At 49.3% G+C, this 17,092-nt stretch overlaps 1 long non-coding RNA gene across 1 annotated transcript; it reads right to left on the bottom strand.

The window, feature by feature from the left end:
- Positions 1-3,936: 3,936 nt before the first annotated feature.
- Positions 3,937-5,041, bottom strand: LOC120112603. The gene is made up of 2 exons (XR_005514180.1): positions 4,985-5,041; positions 3,937-4,184 (listed from the first exon to the last, which is right to left on the bottom strand). It is a non-coding gene; the product is annotated as an uncharacterized LOC120112603 (long non-coding RNA).
- Positions 5,042-17,092: the final 12,051 nt, after the last annotated feature.

The raw sequence follows: 17,092 nt of genomic DNA, 5'->3' as shown, positions 1-17,092 counted from the left end.
TAGTTGGATCCAATGGGGACTGGATATGCAATCAAGATAATCAGCAAGTTACAAAAAAGAATTGATAAGTTGGAGCATGAGAAGCGACTGATTCAGATTGAGAAGGAAAGTGCAGAAAGAGAGAAATTTCTACTTGAAAGTTATCTCGCTGAGCTAAAAAATAATCAGTCTTAAGGGAAAAAAAGTTGCGAGAGGGATGAAGATGTTGCAGATTTGTGTCCTCGTCTTGGATGTTCATAATTATTGTGATTTTATTAGCATATAGGCCTAACACATCTATTTCTCGACCTTACTTACCATGACAATATGTCAACTTCTTAGAAAACTTGCAATAACAATGGAAATCAGTTCCTTGTGTTTAATTGTAAATAATTTTCGATTATAACTGGATTGTGTTTCAGTTATACTCAATTGGAAATCAGTTGCCTTGTTTTGTTGCTTGTTGTGTAAACTCTGTCCCCCCTAAAATCTTTCTCATTCACTTCTGCTTTCATGAATAAAAGCCAAGTGGTGCCCAGTTGTTCAATGGATGGAACTAATATTCAGTCCCATACATGGAAATATTATGGACAAATGCTGTTATGCACTGACGCCTGAACAAATTGAAGCTAAACAAATTCTGTTATGCACTAACAAAAGTTCCATACCTTGAAGCTTGAACATTGAATCAATATGCATCGAACACACATTTAGGTCAACACACTGAACAAACTAACATTTAGTTCTGCATACTGAACATTCAGTTCGCACTTCACAAATAACATTCAGTTCAGATTTCAGTTCACACTTCACAACTAACATTCAGTTCACATTTTAGTTCACAACAAACATAGAATGTTCAACATATTGAACATTCAGTTTGCACTTTGTAACTCGGTCAATGGAAATCACATTGAACAAACCTACATCCATACATGAACACAAAATCAGATCCATACATGACGAAACTCATTTCTGCTTTTATCGAACCCATATGTACTGAATTGTTCAACAGACATAGAGAATACATTAATTGTTCAAGACAACTACATTCACAAGATATTAAGAGGAAATACATTGTGTTAAGATCATACATGGAAATGATAACTTTTACGTTCACAAGACATCTGTATTATGTTTAGAACTTTTCAGAACTTCTTAGTTGTAGTCAGAACATGTTTAGAAATCATTTACATTCACAAGTCATTTTCAAGGGTGAACTCGTGATCTCTAAGAGTCAACTTGTGATCTTCAGGAGTCGACTCGAGCTTGCTATTGTTTTGCCTATGCTTTGTCTTTCTTCTATGAACATTGTGGAGTTGGCTCTTCCAGTTCAGGAGTCTACTCATCTAATAACAGCAGTCGACTCGTTGTTTTTATGGATAGACTTTTCAACGGACTTAGTTTTACTGCTCTCTATCTTTTTGCTGTAGTAGTTCAGGATCGACTTTTATTTGATTAGAGTCGGCTCATGTTTTTCATAGGTCGACTCGCCAAAGTGATGAATTTTTTATCTCTCTGGTTTTTCTCTATGGTCATTTAAGAGTCGACTCATCTTGTCTCTAAGGTCGACTCCTGTTAGATTGGAATTGGCCTATGTTCTTCATCTGTCGACTCACCAATATGATAAATTTTACGGCTTTTTGTCTATCTTTTGAGACTATTCTGAGGTTGACTCGCAATATGTCAGAGTCGGCTCATAAAAGTAATAGTGTGCTAGGGTCGACTCTTGAATAGCTCAGAAGGAAATTTTTTATATTTACATGTGAGTTTGCAAGAATTGTTTCATGGCCTTTTTAGAATAATGTTTCTTGATGTAGAGCTTTAGATGGATAATCTTTATTTAAGAGTTACTAAAAGCTTTCTTCTTGGTTTTTTAAAATTAATCAATCAAACTTAATGCAATAGATTATTCATCATTTAGTTCAATTATTTTGTATCATCAAAATCCTCGACAAAATCTAACTAGCAGTGGCTTAGTAAAGAAGAAGTAAGGCCGAAGAAGAAAATAGATAGGATTGGGGTGCTTTATACCTCGTCTCCGGCGAGGTTTTGTAGCCAACACGTTGATGTCTTCCCGAAGAAGAAAATGAAGAGGAAGGAAGAGAAACTGGTGGCAATTTTTGGTGGTGGAGGCTCAAGATCGATGGTACGGCTCATGAAGGGGGAGCAGGGTCGTTAAATTGCTAATGGAGCCTAGTTTTTCTAGCCCCCGCCGGAGTTCGGGACAAAGGAAGAGCCTGTCTCCACCTCTAAGTCCAATAGGGCTTTGCTATCTTTTTTTTTCTTTCGAAGCAAGCTTTCGGCCTTTCATTCTTCGGCCGGGCTGGCTTATCGTGATGTTGGGCCTAGCAGTATTGACCCGGCCTGGCTTCGTATAAATACTACTATTTTACCTTATTATTGTTAAAAGAAAAGTTATTATTTGTAGAATTTTTTTTAAAAAATAATAATAACAAGTTATCATACCAAAAAAAAAAACAAGAAGAAGTTATTAAACATAAGGTACCTCTTTCTATGATGATGTTTTGAAACCCATATTATTGTGGAGGTTCTTCACGAAGATTCATAAATGATGATCACAAAGCCATACAAATTGGCATGTACATAGAGCTCTCTAGAGCAGCTTACAGTAGTCAATACCATGAGGTCTCGGACACCAGCAGGGCCGGCTCAACCCTTAGGTGACTGCTAAGGCTCTAGCCCAAAGAAAGCCCACCGCCCACCGCAAATAAAGTTGGAATGCAGTTGTGAATAGTTAATGCAGCTGTATATGATTTCCCACATGCAGCTGGAAAGGGGAAACACCATTTATTTGAATATTTGAAGTACTGAATCCCAGCCACCAGGGTTTGTTACGCCAGATGGCGGAGGTTTATCCTCCGAATCCTTCCTTTATATTGAAATTTATACCTGTCTCTCTAAGTCTTTGATCCGAGTTTTGTTTGGATTGTCCACAGTCAACAGATTAATCTTTTAGCGATTGAATCCCCCTCTTTCTGCTGCCAGAGTCTTAAAAATCCAGTTTTTTTAATGCTTTCTTTCTTTGTCTTCTCTCAAATATATTAGATTTGGAGGAATGAGATACCAGGGGCCGCTGAAGGAGAGAATAGTTTCATTTGAGGTCAGTAAGAGCATTTGGTTCTCACACCTTATTTTTGTCATTCAGTGTTGTTTTTTTGTTCTTCTTTTTGGCGTTCATATGATAAAGAATGGATCTTTTTTCTTGTATTTGGTTTTTTCTGGAGAGTTTTGGGGTTCTTCATGCTTTTGATCATGCTTTGGATTGAGTTGAGGCTGGCTTTTTTTTTTGTTTGTTTGTTTGTTTTATCTTTGAACACGATTTAAGCATGGTTTGCAGATGAAACTATGACTTTACAACCGCAGAGCAGCAATGGTTTTAGGTTTGAAGTCGATTCTATGTCATTTTCTCCCCAGAAGTCCAAATTCTCAGACATCCTTTCGAAGTTTAGAATGGTCGTCATCTGAGAGACCTGGGCAAATTTGTCTTGCATAGGTCTCTGTGACATCTCAGAGACATAATTGACCAATGCCCTCACCTCCCTATCGAGTTGAAGGCCACCCAGCTGGCTAAACCTTTTCTACATCATGATGACTTCGAGCCTCTTCATTATGAAGTCCATCATTGGGTGGACAAAGGAGTCATAGTTGCTGGATGTAGCCACACCATATTGGGCACTTCCAAGTTCCAACAAGGCAACAAGCAATCTTTGCTTGCAATTTTTGTTGCTGATGAGTTTCTTCAAAGATTAGACTTTTTTTGATCAAAGATTGAGGTTTTTGGGTTTCGTTGTTAGTCCTTATATCTTATATTTCTTCTCTCTACTCTAGCATCTAGGTTGGCATGGGTTTTCTTTCTTTCAATCGATTCAAAGTTTCACGCCCCCGGCCCGAGATCGCGAGCCGAGGGTCCGCACCAACCGCCGCACACCCGTAGGAAACTCTCCCCATGAGAATGCAAGGCATCTTATCACAATATTAAATCAGGCAGCAGAAATATTTTAACTAATATTATGCAAACTTTATTTCTTTAACTAACACAACTTACAATGTCTCACAAGTCTAGTAATAGTCTAAGATAAAATATCAATTTAAATAAATCCCAATCTAAGATAACTTGTCCCTCAGCTCTTCTAGTCGCTCTCCCATTATGTAAAATTTCGGATCGAGCTAATTCTTCGAATCTGTAAAAATAGTAAAGAAATTGTATAATTAGCTAGACAGCCCAGTAAGTAATGAACACTCTTACTAGATAAATCAGGCAATAATATATAGAAAATAGATATATATGCAGTTCCAAAATACAAGTCAAATATTTCTTAAATTCTTAAGATTCTTTTCACAATTTCGAGATTTTTTCACATATTCAATTTATCTTGTCGATCCTGGACTATAACCACATATTTCCTGTGGCAGGGTCATCAACACCGGCTAATCTTCTTGCGGTGAGTCCTTCAGGATAGTTAATTGCCAACGTATCTACCCCCATTGGCGGGTCCTCAACATGGCCAGGTCGAAGTTCAATTAGTTCTCTTTTTTATATTTCAGTCATGAAAACATGCAGTGTCAAAACCAAATATCGTTCATATTTTAGTTTCTTTCAATTTTATCAGATTCAACTCAACAGCCAGGAACTATGACCACATGTTTCCTGTGGCAGGGTCATATCACCATCTATTCTTCTTGCGGTAGCAACGTATTAGCCCCCATTGGCAGGGTCCTCAACATAGCCCGACTGCAAGTCTGAATCTATTTCAAGTTATTATCTTTTCTTACATTATATTTAGTGCTCCAGCCGAAAGGCACAATGTTAGAGCAATTAAATACAATTCAAATCAGAAGCAAATACGTTCAATCAGAGTCATACAATATTCTAAAAATATACATAAAATCCATTCATCAAATTCGAAATCACGAATAATTCGATTCGTAAAACATATATATAGTTTATCGATAAATCTAGAAAAGAGGTTACATCACTTACCTTGCGAACGCGATCTACAATAAATCCAATTAATTTCGTAAATCCCTCGCAGAACCTAATATCCAAAAATCATATTTTTCATTTAAAATTCATCACAATATATGTATAAAAAAATTAAATTTTAATATTCTCCCATGGCTGATCCTACAGAAGTGCCTAGCACCCCGAGTTCGGGTTCATACCCATTGATGAGAGCACAAAAGTGCGATCTACATGCTGCTTAAATTAGTATTACTGCCAACATATCACGATAAAATCGCTGAGTTAATATTATATTTTTGTTGGATGTAGGTGATCGTAAATTAGAGCTAAGATGCGTATTTGGTACAGATTGGGATGATGCATGACCCCGAACCTGATCATGCTGAAGCATAATTGAATCTGGTCAAGTACACTTCACTCGAGCGACACTTGGCAGCCATCTGGAGGCAATGCAAGATGGATCCACTAAGGGCCTAGTTTCATCATCCGAGAGGATCCAAAAGCCCGCAGTGGATCTGTGATCTGATCTCCCGCATCCCCTCAGCCAGATTTCATCCGCCTCACGCGTCTCCCAGCACCATCCGCGGCTTCATCCATCCGCAATCTCCCGCATGCGACCCCATATCCCAGCGTCCGCCCGAGCCCATGAAGTCTCCCAGCATCCCGCATTGTGGAGTGATTGATAATACCCCAATTTGATTTTGATGAGACCAAAGCATTTGAGTATATTTTATGTTATACTAATGAATTCAATCCAGTATATCAGGCAAAATTTGTAAGAATCCTGTTGCCCAGATAGACAACCCAAGAGGGGGGGTGAATTGGGTTTTAAAATAATCTTACAATTTAAAACGATGTGGATGACTAATTAAAGCTATTGCAAGTTGTTCGATTAATTGCTATGTGCTGTGAGTGATATGAGAGTAAAAGAAAGAGAGACAATCAATCACAAACACCAAGTTTTATAGTGGTTCGGAGCTAACCCTTGCTCCTACGTCCACTCCCCAAGTCTCACTTGGGAATTCACTATAACCCCTTGGATTACAGCCGGTTGTTTTCCAAGCTCACAACCAAACTTGTTGTTTTACGAGCTCACAACGAACTCGGTCGGTTTTTCCAGGCTCACCGACTAGAACCAACCTCGATTGTTTTCCCGGGATCACATCGAACCCTTACACGTTGGTTTTACACTCGGCTCACCAACCAACCTCTATACCCTTGATTCAATCCCCCGATTGAACCAAGCAAAGACAATGTGTAGATGAAAAGAACAAACAGAAAAATACAGCTTCTCAAAAGCAGATAAATGGCAATATGAACAATAACGAAGTTAAGAGCCCTCAAACGCTTTTAAGTTGGAGAAGAGGAAGGGCTTCTTGAACTTCGGGTCTCCTCTTGAATGTGTAGTCGACTTGAATGCAGGAGAAGGCTCTTTCAATGTTGGAAAGAAGTAGGTGGATGCAGTTAATGCTGCTCTTCCCTCTTTTTCGTTGAAGAACAAGTTACAGAGATTGAAAGCTTGATTACTTGGAGTGGAATGGTTGTTCCCTTCTTTGCTACAGTCCTCTGTGGCTATTTAAACCAACCCCCACGGAAACTAGCCGTTAGAGAGCTTTTTCTGCCCGTTCTGCACACTCTGTACACCCTGACAATGTGTCCGTTGGTGGGTTGGAGTCGACTCGCGCGATCAGGAGTCGACTCGGCTGTAGCGGGAGTCGACTCATGCTTTTCTGGAGTCGACTCGGCAACTGTTTCGGATTTGAATTAAAGTAGCCTCTTAGACTGGGAGTCGACTCGTCTTGACCTGGAGTCGACTCGCCAACTTCTGGAGCTGACTTGGCTTTCTCAGAGTCGGCTCATCCCATGGAGTCCGTGGATCTATTTTTGAATTTGGTCCACTCGAGTCGACTCGACAATCCTGGGAGTCGACTCGGCGCTCAGAGCCCGAACTCCCTATCTTCTGTCTTTTGCCTCGTCCAGTCTTGGAGTCGACTCGAACTTCCCCGGAGTCGACTCGGCTCTCAGTTTCCGAAACACTGTCTTTTGTCTTTTTGATGTAGAGCTGCCTTGGAGTCGACTCTAGCTGTCTGGGAGTCGACTCGAATCTCAGAGACAGTAAATTGGTCTTCTGTCTTCTTTATGGTCGCGGAGTCTCGGAGTCGACTCGCGTATTGCGGGAGTCGACTCGAATCTCAGAGTTCGAAAAACGTTCTCTGACTTTTTTCTTGTGTTCCTCTGAGAGTCGACTCTCACTTTCTTTGAAGTCGACTTGCCAACCATCGGAGTCGACTCGCGTTCCACTGGAGTCGACTCGAATCTCAGACCCGAAAACTGCTCTCTGACTTTTCTGCCTGTGGCTCCGTGGAGTCGACTCTTGCTACCCTGGAGTCGACTCGGTGAACATCGGAGTCGACTCGCGCACTTCAGGAGTCGACTCGCTGACAGGTTTTGAGTTGATGCTTTCTGTTCGTCTGTCTGTTCTAAGTCGGAGTCGACTCGTACTTATCCAGAGTCGACTCGAGCCCGTGCCAGTGAACTTGATACGCTTGGAGTCGACTCGTGATACTCTGGAGTCGACTCGAGTCTCAGACTTTGGTTCAGGCTGACTTCTTAACTTATCCAAAATATTATGAACTAAGTCTAGAGACACTTAGACAAGATTTTCACTGAAACACTTAATTGAATTCATTAGTAAACAAGAGATATACTCAAATGCTTTGAGCTCATCAAAATCAAATAGGGTTTTAATCAATCACTCCACAATCTCCCCCTTTTTGATGATGACGAAACATTGAGTATATGTAAAGTGAATTGCTCAATAAACAATGAAATAAAATCCATAATTGAATTCAAATGTCTGGTAATTCAATTTATCCAAGCTTGAAAGGAGTGAAACAATAAATTTCGGAGTTAAAGCTCCCCCTTTCATTTGGAATTATATAAGCCTTCATATTATACAATCAATTGTTTGGCTTATATATCTTTAATGATTTAGCTTGATTAATATTCAGATTCTCCCCCTCAACATATGCATTCTACTATGTTTTGATTCTCTGAATTTTCTTTTAATGGTTTGAAGTTTTTGAACTGAATTTTTTGTTTTTAGAGGGAAAATCTGTCAATTTGTTCTTGAGTAGTGTTACGGGGGAACTTAGCCACCATGCCCCACGTGACCGGCACGCGCGCCCAGGAAGACTACGGCTGCCCCTTGATCCAGCAATCCGACCTCGGGTCGGATATCTTCGGCTCCGCAGCCCGACCCCGAGTCGGCTGCCCCTTGGTCCAGCAATCCGACCTCGGGTCGGATATCTTCGGCTCCGCAGCCCGACCCCGAGTCGGCTGCCCCTTGATCCAGCAATCCGACCCCGAGTCGGCAATCTCTCGACAACAACAGACTGTTCCTCTGAGGCACGCCGCGGCCCCCTGCTCCACTACTCCCTGCAACGGCCGTATCCGGCGCTGCCCCACGATCCCCTGTAACAGCCGTACAAAGCGGAGCTCCACTATGCCCTGCCATGGCCGTACCCAGCGCTGCCCCACGACGCCCTGTAACGGCCATGTCAGTGGCAGCCCCATCGTGCCATACGATGACGAATCCCCGGAAAAACCCCCCAGCCTGATATATATGAGGCTGGGGGGGAAGGGGGAGGGTAAGATATATCTTCCAGAGTATCATCTCACCTGCTACCTTCTCCTTCTCCTTCTTCTTCGATCTCCTCTGACTTGATCGTCGGAGGGCCCCCACTACCCCGGTGGTGGTGCGAGGCTTGCTCGCAGGTTTCACGGCGGAGGGCGGAGCGCAACCAAAGCAACTCAAAGGGAACCCCGTTCACACCGCTGTGCCAATCGTTCTCGGTTTGGACCACCAGCAACAGTTGGCGCTGGATGAAGGGCCGGATCTCAGAGCGATCGTAATGGCACGGCGAGGTGGTCGTGGAGCTTCCAATGCTTCTGGTCGCGGGGCCTCTCGCGCCTCCGGCCGGGAGGCCGCTGCATCTCCAACACACTCTCAGCAACACTCCACCACCCCACCGCCCATTCAGACGGTCGAAGCCGCCCAGTTCGACCAGCTAGCCCAGCAGGTTCGCACCCTCGTGGAGGCGGTGCAGAATCTGCAAGGTGCGATGTCCCGGGCGCCGCAGCGGGCTCAGGAGCCACTGCTCCCTGAGCGCTCGCCTGTCCTCCTCAACCCGTGCTCCTTCCTCTCCCATGGGGAGGAGCGCCGGCGCGAGGAGGATTCTCGAGCACGCTCCATTCTGCCGGGACCTTCCCACCGGAGCTGCGCGGGGTATGAGAGGCGGGCCCGGGCGCGTTCCCAGACCCCCCAGTCCTCGAGGAACCCGCGCTCCAGTCGGCCCCCCTCTCGCCGCTCCTTGTCTCCCACCCACCGGTCGCGCTCCCTGGACCGGCGGGTGGACGATCTCCACCGACAACTCCAGGTCCTGAAGGGCCATTCCAAAGATCCCTTCGCCGACTTAGAGATCTCCTCCCAGCCGGCGCTCGCCTCGAGGATCCTGCGGACCCCGAATCCGCCGGGGTTCAAAATGCCGGCGATCGAGCCCTATGACGGGGCGGCAGACCCGCGGGATCACGTCGAGAGTTTCAGGACCCTTATGCTCCTCCACGGAGCATCAGATCCCCTTCTCTGCAAGGCCTTCCCGGCAACCCTCCGTGGCCCGGCGAGGGCGTGGTTCGCCGGGCTGGAGGCTGACTCAATCCGGTCTTTCGACCAGTTCACTCGCCTCTTCATCACTCATTTCGCCGTCAGTAGCCGGCGGCGACTGGTCTCCGACTCCCTCTTTGACGTCCGGCAAAACGAGGGAGAAAGCCTGCGGGATTATCTTACCCGCTTCAACAGGGCTACGCTGGAGGTCCGGAACCTGAGTCAGGAGGTAGCTCTTTCAGCCCTGAAGCGTGGCTTCCGGAAGGGCAGGCTCACCTTCTCCCTGGACAAACGCCTGCCGCGGAGCTTCCCAGAGCTGTTGTCCCGGGCGAACCAGTATGCGGACGCCGAGGAGGCGGCCGCCCACCGGAGCAAGGAGGCTGCCGAGATCCCTCCAAAGCTTGGGAAGAAAAGGCGGAAAGAAGCACGCCAGAGGAGGAGCCCGACGCCCCAGCGTCGGCGCAGAAGCCCGTCGCCGGCGAAGAACCACGGCGCCCCACGCCCTCGTTCTCCGCCCCGACATTTTCACCGGTACACCCCTCTCCTAACTCCCCGGGCCCAGATCCTTATGGAGATCAAGGGGCGGGAGGACCTCCCGGCCCCGAGACAGATGCGGAGGATCCCTGGGAAGAGGCCCTCCCGGGCGTACTGTGAGTACCACCGAGACCACGGCCACGACACGGAGGACTGCTTCCAGCTTCAGGACGAGATCGAGGCTCTCATCCGCCGGGGGCGTCTCGGTCGATATGTGAGCGACCGACGTCCCCCCGCAGACCCGCGTCCGGCCGACCCGGCCCCTCCGGAGCCTCGGGAGCAGAATCGACCCGTTGCGGGCGTGATCCACACTATCACTGGGGGCTGCCCCCGGCCCGTGAGGAACTCAGGGGGCTCGACGGAAGCGTCAGGGGCGGCCGTCGCAAAGAGGCAGAGGGTCGGCAATGTAATCACCTTTTGTGATGAGGATGTAAAGGGGGTTCAGACCCCCCACGATGACGCCATGGTGATCTCCCTCACTATGGCAAACTATGACGTAAGGCGTGTTCTTGTGGATAGTGGAAGCTCAGCTGATATCTTGTTTTACGAGGCCTTCCAAAAGATGGGCTTGTCCAGACAATTGTTGCACAAAATATCCACCCCCCTCATAGGATTCACCGGTGACGCTGTCCCGGCGGAAGGTGTCATTGAGCTGCCTGTGACTGCGGGCGTCGCACCCGCAGAAGCCACGGTGCGACTCGGGTTCTTGGTCGTCCGTGTTCCCTCGGCCTACAACGCCATCCTCGGACGACCCGGACTGAACGCCCTTCGCGCGGTGGTCTCTACGTACCACTTGCTCATGCGGTTCCCCACGGCGGTCGGGATCGGGGAGGTCCGAGGCGACCAACCGACCGCACGGCAATGTTTCCTAGCGACCCTCAAAGGGAAGAAGCCCGCAGAAGTCCTAAGCGTCGTTCTCCTTAATTGCATTCTTTATGCAGGACACTCCGGGCGGCGTGTATCCCACGGCACACGTATCTCCGCACGCGCCCAGGCCGCATCCGCCTCGAAGAACGCGCGTATCGCGGCCGCTTAACTGGCACTCCTCGCAAGCAGCAACTGGCCGATCCGATTTCCCAGGTAACGCCTCAATTAGCGTTTAATAGCCTTCTGGTGTTCCCCAGGCGACGCGTCGAGAGGAGGAGAAATACGATCGCAGCTGGCCACGGAGAAACCCCGTCGAGCGGCAAGTGATAGGCGCGCGACCAACGAGCGGAATTCCCCGAGGCTCAGCCCTCGGATGCCAGGCTAACCCGATGATCATCCCGGGAGCAGACTAGCCTGAAGCCCCGACCGGTCGCCTCGGCTTGCGCCAGCCTTGGCCGACCAACGAGCGGAATTCTCGAGGCTCGGCCCTCGGATGCCAGGCTAACCCGATGATCATCCCGGGAGCAGACTAGCCTGAAGCCCCGACCGGTCGCCTCGGCCTGCGCCAGCCTTGGCCGACCAACGAGCGGAATTTTCCGAGGCTTGGCCCTCGGATGCCAGGCTAACCCGATGATCATCCCGGGAGCAGACTAGCCTGAAGCCCCGACCGGTCGCCTCGGCTTGCGCCAGCCTTGGCCGACCAACGAGCGGAATTTCCCGAGGCTCAGCCCTCGGATGCCAGGCTAACCCGATGATCATCCCGGGAGCAGACTAGCCTGAAGCCCCGACCGGTCGCCTTGGCTTGCGCCAGCCTTGGCCGACCAACGAGCGGAATTTCCCGAGGCTCGGCCCTCGGATGCCAGGCTAACCCGATGATCATCCGGGAGCAGACTAGCCTGAAGCCCCGACCGGTCACCTCGGCTTGCGCCAGCCTTGGCCGACCAACGAGCAAAATTTTCCGAGGCTCGGCCCTCGGATGCCAGGCTAACCCGATGATCATCCCGGGAGCAGACTAGCCTGAAGCCCCGACCGGTCGCCTCGGCTTGCGCCAGCCTTGGCCGACCAATGAGCGGAATTCCCCGAGGCTCGGCCCTCGGATGCCAGGCTAACCCGATGACCATCCCGGGGGCAGACTAGCCTGAAGCCCCGACCGGTCCGCCTCGGCTTGCGCCAGCCTTGGCCGACCAACGAGCGAAATTTTCTGAGGCCTAACCCTCGGATGCCTGGCCTAGCGCCGAAAGAATTTCCTGAGGCCTAACCCTCGGATGCCTGGCCTAGCGCCGGAAGAATCTCCTGAGGCCTAACCCTCGGATGCCTGGCCTAGCGCCGGAAGAATCTCCTGAGGCCTAACCCTCGGATGCCTGGCCTAGCGCCGGAAGAATTTCCTGAGGCCTAACCCTCGGATGCCTGGCCTAGCGCCGGAAGAATTTCCTGAGGCCTAACCCTCGGATGCCTGGCCTAGCGCCGGAAGAATTTCCTGAGGCCTAACCCTCGGATGCCTGGCCTAGCGCCGGAAGAATTTTCTAAGGCCTAACCCTCGGATGCCTGGCCTAGCGCCGGAAGAATTTCCTGAGGCCTAACCCTCGGATGCCTGGCCTGCGCCGGAAGAATTTCCTGAGGCCTACCCTCGGATGCTTGGCCTAGTGCCGGAAGAATTTCCTGAGGCCTAATCCTCGGATGCCTGGCCTAGCGCCGGATGAATTTTCTGAGGCCTAACCCTCGGATGCCTGGCCTAGCGCCGGAAGAATTTCCTGAGGCCTAACCCTCGGATGCCTGGCCTAGCGCCGGAAGAATTTCCTGATGCCTAACCCTCGGATGCCTGGCCTAGCGCCGGAAGAATCTCCTGAGGCCTAACCCTCGGATGCCTGGCCTAGCGCCGGAAGAATTTCCTGAGGCCTAACCTCGGATGCCTGGCCTAGCGCCGGAAGAATTTCCTGAGGCCTAACCCTCGGATGCCTGGCCTAGCGCCGGAAGAATTTTCTGAGGCCTAACCCTCGGATGCCTGGCCTAGCGCCGGAGGAACTTCAAGAGTCAGGAGTCGGCGAGGCGCTACCGAGAGTTAAAAGAGGAAGGATGTCCGCCGAAATCCGCAGACCGCCAGATCAGCGACAACTGCCATACGCCATAAAGAAGGCGGGAAGCTCGGAGCGCGCGCGCCTTTCCGAGGGATGGCGGCAATCTCGAAGCATCACTCCCTTCACCCGTTCCCCTCCTGGTTCCAGGCTCGGGAGTGGGGGGCTACTGTTACGGGGGAACTTAGCCACCATGCCCCACGTGACCCGGCACGCGCGCCCAGGAAGACTACGGCTGCCCCTTGATCCAGCAATCCGACCTCGGGTCGGATATCTTCGGCTCCGCAGCCCGACCCGAGTCGGCTGCCCCTTGGTCCAGCAATCCGACCTCGGGTCGGATATCTTCGGCTCCGCAGCCCGACCCCGAGTCGGCTGCCCCTTGATCCAGCAATCCGATCCCGAGTCGGCAATCTCTCGACAACAACAGACTGTTCCTCTGAGGCACGCCGCGGCCCCCTGCTCCACTACTCCCTGCAACGGCCGTATCCGGCGCTGCCCCCACGATCCCCTGTAACAGCCGTACAAGCGGAGCTCCACTATGCCCTGCCATGGCCGTACCCAGCGCTGCCCCCACGACGCCCTGTAACGGCCATGTCAGTGGCAGCCCCATCGTGCCATACGATGACGAATCCCCGGAAAAACTCCCCAGCCTGATATATATGAGGCTGGGGGGAAGGGGGAGGGTAAGATATATCTTCCAGAGTATTATCTCACCTGCTACCTTCTCCTTCTCCTTCTCCTTCGATCTCCTCTGACTTGATCGTCGGAGGGCCCCCACTACCCCGGTGGTGGTGCGAGGCTTGCTTGCAGGTTTCACGGCGGAGGGCGGAGCGCAACCAAAGCAACTCAAAGGGAACCCCGTTCACACGGCTGTGCCAATCGTTCTCGGTTTGGACCACCAGCAACAAGTAGGATTCAGCTAATCTCCGAATATTCCTTGAATAGATTCTGGAGATTACTCCATTAGGAGCCCCAAAAGAGAGATAATGAGCCTCGAGGTACCAAATCCACTTAGAACAAATTTTGTGTGTTTTAACATTTTTTTGATTTTCATTGATTCCTTTTACATATTTTATACATATTTCTCCCCCTTTTTGTCATCGTATCAAAAAGAAGGTAAGCACACACAATCAATGGCACAACCATCAATCATCAAATGGCACAGAATTGAAGAAAATATGGCTACTCATTGTATTGATTTGCATGTAAATACATTTGAGAGTACAAAAAATAGGCAAAACAATACAGTCAAAACAAAACACAAAAAGTAGCTATGGTCTCCTCGAGGATGTAGCTCCTCCTCTCGAGATTATCTCCTCCTCTCGAGGACGTGGCTCCTCTCTCGAGGATGTATCTCCTCCTCTTGAGGACGTGGCTCCTCCTCTCGAGGATGTAGCTCCTCCTCTCAATCTGCCTCTGCTCCATGAGGAGGGTGACTGCATCTGTAACATGCCCGAGCTGAGTGATAATGGACGAAGTGGCTCTTGCTATGTGTAGTAGAGAGCTCAGTCACCGAAGTCTGAAGTGCGTCCAGCTTGTCGATGAGCACATTCGACAAGCGCTCGGCCCCCTCGGTAGTGGTGTGCATGTCACGACCGATGTCCTCCCTCATCTGTCGAGTGGTGCTCGTGACCTCACTCATGCTATGAAACTGGGCCTGGAGCAAAGTCCTCATGTTGTAGATCTCTTCCCGCACATGAGCCGTCATGTCATCACGGCCGTCAGGAAAGGGACCAACGCTGAAGATGGAGCGGGAGAGGGAGCAGGCACCGAACCTCGGAGCTCCCGAAGCAACTCATCCCTCAGATCTCGGACTATCTCCTGCCGCAGCTCCCGGAGCTGCTCAGGACGATGCGGACCTCCATGGATGGTGGAGCCGAGGAGGAGGTCGGCGGAGGTGGTAGGAGCAGAAGTGGATGGAAAGTCTGGTAAGTCGGGAAGGTCAGAGTCTGGCTCAGGACTGGGGGAAGGTCTGGTGGTCTGTGTGGTGATGGAAGACTTCCTAACCCATGTCCCCTCTCTCTTCCGAAACCCCATCCTGTGTAGGGTCCCTGCACGCGTGCGATCAGTCCATCGCAATGCGCGAAAGGGTTCCCCCTCAGGGATAGGAATCTCGTACTCCCTAAATAACAAGGTGAGACCATACCGTAGGGCAAAGTGAGCCTAGGTCTGTCTAGTGGCTCACACATGTATCGATATATGAGTTTGGGGAAGTTGATTGGGTGTCATGAAGCATGTAGAACATGAAGCTAGGTCTCTCTCAGATACAAAGTCAAATCTCCCGGTCTTAGGGAAGATGGACCTAGACAATATACTTAGGAGATCCGCATCTCAATCGGAAGTGAGCTAGCGGATACCTCATCTAAGGATGACTGGGTGGATGCCCTAGAACGGCCTAAGGCCTCAACCCTGTCCTCGGGATGTGTGGGAGCCACCCCTACTAGTGGAAGGTGGAGGATGTGGGCAATAAGATCCTCCGTAATGAACAGAGGGACACCGGCTACCGTGCCCTCGATACCCCCCATCTCTCCGATGGACGGTACCGTAAAACTCTAATGAGCCCTGGATAGTGGGGAGATCTAAGGTGAGGAAGTACTCTAAGCCCTGGGCCCTAGTCTATCACTTATAGTGAACCCTTCCCGGGAGAGATAGTCGAAGTCAACATATCTCCCGTGGTGACGGCCTCTCGGCTAATGGCTCGCGGGAACCGCCCTTGGCGGGGAACGAGCCGGAGGTTGTGGCCTCGCGGATCGTGCCGAGCCTTGGAGCGCCTCTCGGACCGGCCTCGGTCGGGACCTCTTCGGACTACGTTTTACGCGCATAATGACCTAGAACGGGATGAAAACCTAAAGGATGGTGAAAGGTCGACGGAGAAGGCTTGGGAACGACGGGGACGACCTAGAAGGAGGAAAACCCTAAGGGACGGTGAAAATCGACGGGAAAAGCCTTTGGGACGACCGGGGATGACATAGGAGTCGGCTCTAGGGCTTGTGAACAGTGCGGCGAGAAAGAAGTGTTTTCGAAACGACAAAGTTAGGGTTAAAAAGTCGGATCCCGACTGCGAGCGACTCCACTGAGTCGCGAGTCGACTCGACCTCGAGTCGACTCCAGAATATGCGCGAGTCGACTCTCCTTATGCGCCTGTAGACCTCGAGTCGACTCCCGACTATATGAGAGTCGACTCCCCCTCTGCTGCCATCTTTGCGAGTCGACTCCCGCAAATGCACGAGTCGACTCCCCCTTAGGAGCCGACTCTGAAACTTACTCGAGTCGTCTCTAACTTTGCACGCACCTAAAAATCATGTTATGTTCGTGCCGAATGAGGGAAAATCACTAAATTATGATCTGATTTGATGATCATGAAAAGAAACTCTATTTAACCACATCTAATCATCAAAATCAACGAATCTAGGGAAACTACCACTAGGATGGATCAATCACTCCTAATCCCCTCCTAAGCACACTAACCTCTCTTCACTTAGGGTTTGTAAAAATGTCTGCTAATTGATCATCAGTACAAACAAATTGGAGTGTCACATCACCATTCAATACATGATCTCTTATGAAGTGATGTCTTATCTCAATGTGTTTAGTTCTTGAATGCTGAATTGGATTTTTAGTTAGATTAATGGCACTTGTATTATCACAATTAAGGAATTTTATCTTGTTTAATGCCATAATCTTCTAATTGTTGTTTAATCCACAAGATTTGAGCACAACAACTCCCGGCTGCAACATATTCAGCTTCAGCAGTAGATAATGCAACCGAGTTTTGTTTCTTGCTAAACCATGAGATAGGTTTTCTCCTAGAAATTGACAGACCCGCTGGTACTTTTTCTATCAAGCTTACATCCAGCGAAGTCTGAATCTGTGTATCCTATTAAGTTTAGGCTAGATTCTTTAGAGTACCATAGCCCTATATTCTTAGTTCCTATTAAGTATTTAAAAATTCTCTTAACTGCAACTAGATGTGATTCTTTAGGATTAGCC

Source organism: Phoenix dactylifera, chromosome 11 (assembly GCF_009389715.1).
Source record: "Phoenix dactylifera cultivar Barhee BC4 chromosome 11, palm_55x_up_171113_PBpolish2nd_filt_p, whole genome shotgun sequence".
Lineage (NCBI taxonomy): Eukaryota > Viridiplantae > Streptophyta > Magnoliopsida > Arecales > Arecaceae > Phoenix > Phoenix dactylifera.
The sequence above is the reverse complement of the archived record's forward strand: the minus strand, read 5'-3'. Positions and strand labels throughout refer to the sequence as shown.